The 3,811-nt window shown below is 41.7% G+C and overlaps 1 pseudogene; it reads left to right on the top strand.

Annotated features, from left to right (window-relative positions):
- The first annotated feature begins 884 nt into the window (after positions 1 to 884).
- On the top strand, positions 885 to 1,919 carry LOC120540507 (annotated as a pseudogene).
- The last annotated feature ends 1,892 nt before the right edge of the window (positions 1,920 to 3,811 follow it).

Here is a 3,811-nt window from a genome sequence, read left to right as displayed (position 1 = left end):
TTAGGGCAGTCTGAAGAAGCTACTCCAAGACCATTGACAACACCGAAAACAGCAGCATCATAACCGGTTTCGAATGGCTACCATCAATATCTGATTGCTCACTGGCCGCGCGGTGAGCTTGTTGAAGTACCGAAGAAACAATGAGTGGACATCGCTTGTGCCCAAGAAATGAAATGGAAAAGCTCCAAAGCAAGGGAGATCAGAGATGGTTACAAACTTCATTGCCATGACCAAATTACCACTGCTGAATATTCAAGTTCCAATTTATTATATGCTTATGTGCCCCAAACCAACTGCTTGGGAAGACAAGAAGGAAGAATTCGGGGAAACTGTTGTTATGCTCCTGCAATCTGTACCGAATGATGACCGCCTATTTATTGGCGACAATTTGAATGGACACATTGGATCAACCAGGGATGTCTACATGCAGGAACATAGCAGCCAAGGTTTTGGCACCTGGACGCTGGATATTACACTGTGCAGTGGCCTACAACCTTGTCATTACCAATACTTTCTACAAAAAGTGAACATCACATTTGGTAAGGTACATAGCAGCAGGTGCTCAACTAAATTCAACTATTGCATTGCCTGGTGGTGTGACCTCAAGTTGGCATTGGACACCAAGGTAATCCCGTCAGACAACATCGTTGATGGACCACATAAGAATCCGAAAGACTGGAGCAGAACGCATCAAGTGGTGGAAACTTATCGGAATCAAAAGATCAATTCACTGACACACTTGGAACCCTCAAGGTAGAGCGCAACCAAACCATAGTAGGTCTTTGGTCAGAAATTGTTGATCATATCCAAAAAGTGGCCACCAGGAACATGGAGAAAACAAAGCTTGTTAGGTAGGTTAGAAGTACAAGTGGCAATCAAAGAAAATGGCCCTTAAGAAATGGCAGGAATCACAATCCAATGCTGATCGACAACAACATAAAATGCTCAAATCAGCAGGAAAGCAGGTCGTGGTCAAAGAGAAGGCCAAACATGACAAAGAACTGTATACCCAGCTGGCTGAACCCGGAAGTGCCAGCAAACTATTTCGCCTTTCCAACACATACTGTATCACCAATCAATCCAAGGTATCAGACAAGTTAAGAATATCAAGGTGGAAGACCAGAGAACCCATATGGGACCCAATCGATATCATACAGCGCTGGAACGTCTACTTCTCAAAGATCTCCAATGAAGAGTTCCTGCATCCATCAATCTCAGAAGCTGACCCCATTAAAGGCCCAGTTCCCCAGATAACCTCCAAAGAAGTTAAACAGGCAGTCAGGAAGATGAAGAACGGGAAAGCCACGGGACCAGACGATATACCGATGGAAGTCTGGAATTTATGCAGCAGTAGTGGTGCCAATCTGCTGGCAACACTCTTCAACCACATTGTGGCTGAAAGCACGATCCCCAAGCCTGGTCCACTAGCATTACGATTCCAATATGCAAAGGCAAAGAAGATGTCGGAGACTGTGTAGACTACCACCAGATTTGCTTACTTTGTCATACCATGAAGATTTTCCAAAGCGTGCTGGATAAATTACAGAACATAGTGGCCACCTCAACCAATCAGTGTGGATTCATCAGCGGCTGGGACATGACGGATGCCATACATGCCCTTTGGCTCCTGATGGAGAGACACTGGTTAAATAACAAACAGCTTCACGGCCTTCCTATACCTGGAGACGGCATTTGACAGAGTGTTCTAAGACATCTTGTGGCAAGCCCTCTGAATTCATGAGGTACCAGAAGCCTATGTCAAGTGGACACAGCTGCTTTACCCAGAAGCCACTGACAGAGTATTGTGTCCAGCTGGCATCTTACCACCCTTCACCATCAATGTGGGTGTTCACCAGAGATTGGGAATTTCACCCATGCTTTTCAACCTATGCATGAACATGACCACTGCCGATCTCTAGAAGACGCATGCATAGACACTCCTATATATAATATATATAAACATAAGGAATTTGACAAAAGAGAGGAGAACATTCAGTCCATTTAACTCATTTGCTGAGCTAATAGCTAATCTGCTCCAATATCTCATCTTGATTCTTCTTAAAGGGTGTCTGCTTCAACTCCATGTCTCAGCAGTATGTTCCAGAGTCCCACAACTCTTCACTTAAAGAATTGCTTCCTGGCTTCAGTTTTAAATCCACTATCCTTAATTTCCACCGATGTCCTGAAATATGTGATTCACCCTGAAGGAGAGAGAGAGATTGGGAGAATGCACTGATACAGCATGTTGCAGCTCCCATCCTGAAGAAGGAAGAATTCTGCTGGATCTACTTCAACAATATCTTTGAGAATTTGTAAGACCTAGATTAGGTCCTCACATAGTCACCTCTGCCTGAAACAAGTTTTCAAAATTCTTCTTCCAAAAAGTTAGTAGTTTGCATTTCCACAATTAGCAAAATGACATGCTTGAAAGTAACATGACATTGAGTCAGTTAAAGTCTGAATACTTTCTTGTTTCATGTTATTACAATCCGGTTCAAATAAACCTTTTTTGTGGTTAATGCGAGTTACAGAATGTCCAAGTAATGGTAGTTATAACGTTTTAGTTTTCACAGTGCAGACAATAATGCTTGGAAAATACTTTTCAGTGATGCCTGTGAAGGAAATAATAACAAGTGTGGCAGATGTAAGCAAACTCCAAAGCCAAATAAAAACAAAAGAGAAGCATTAAAAAGGATATGGTTTTATTAGCATAAAAAAATAATAATGATAATAATAACAGAAGCACACACTGCAATGGAGACTTTGGTGCAAAAGTAATAGGAAACACAATAAACCTAATACATTTTGTGCCATCCTAATTAAGGTTCAAAGCCCTATCAAGTAAGGAGGCTGGTTTATTAACTTGCCAAAAATGAACTTGATTATCCTCCTCTTGCTCACTCCTTCTACCTTCTCTTTCTCTCTTTTTGTCTATGGGCAAAAACCAGGATATACTTCTACTTCTGAGGTCATTAATGACTTTGGAGACTCCTACTCCCATCATCCTAGAACTCCCCCTATGTTCCCCGGGTGTCCCTGCAATTTTACACCCCAGATCTGTCTTGGAATTCCTGGCCATCCTTAGAACTTTTTTCTGTAATGGGTATTAGAAAGCCATGTGTTAAACTGGGGGGAGGCCTGACTGTTGTGATCTTCAATTTGTATTCATGCATGTGGGTTCCCTGAACTGATTTTAGGGACCTAGAATTCTGGTTAGCAATTAAAACTTAATGACAGATCAGTTTGACTTTTGGTTTTGATTTTGGCTTATTTGCTGTTTACATTTCATCTCCAGAACGTTGGTAAAAACTCATTCTGAGTCAGTCCATCAAACTACATGTTGCAGTCCCTCACTATCTTCCATCCATATTTTCTATTTTCCAACTAATTAAAACTCACAGGATATCTGTCACACAGGGTTGATCATCCTAAAAGTTAACACCATTCTCAATGTTAACCAGTCAGAATATGTTGTCAGATGTTACAGCTCTCTAACCCCAATGTCAGGCCTCTTTGACAGTGGGGTCTTCTCAAGGTCTATTGCATACCCAATGACACTCATCACTCTGTCTCAGTTAAAGCAGGACTCATCACTGAAGATGACTCTTTTCCCCATGTTACTCTGTGTAGCTTTCCAGACACTAAAATGTTGTTAAGACCTAAGAGAGAGACACGACACTAGAACTTGAGATGGAGCATAATATCACACTTATGACTTCTAATTCTGTTACCTTATCCTATTACCTTTTTGGGGCACAGGACACAAATAGAGGATAACACCCTCCCACACACACACACACAAACAAACACA

The sequence above is a fragment of the Polypterus senegalus genome, chromosome 12 (genome assembly GCF_016835505.1).
Source record: "Polypterus senegalus isolate Bchr_013 chromosome 12, ASM1683550v1, whole genome shotgun sequence".
NCBI lineage: Eukaryota > Metazoa > Chordata > Cladistia > Polypteriformes > Polypteridae > Polypterus > Polypterus senegalus.
The sequence above is the reverse complement of the archived record's forward strand: the minus strand, read 5'-3'. Positions and strand labels throughout refer to the sequence as shown.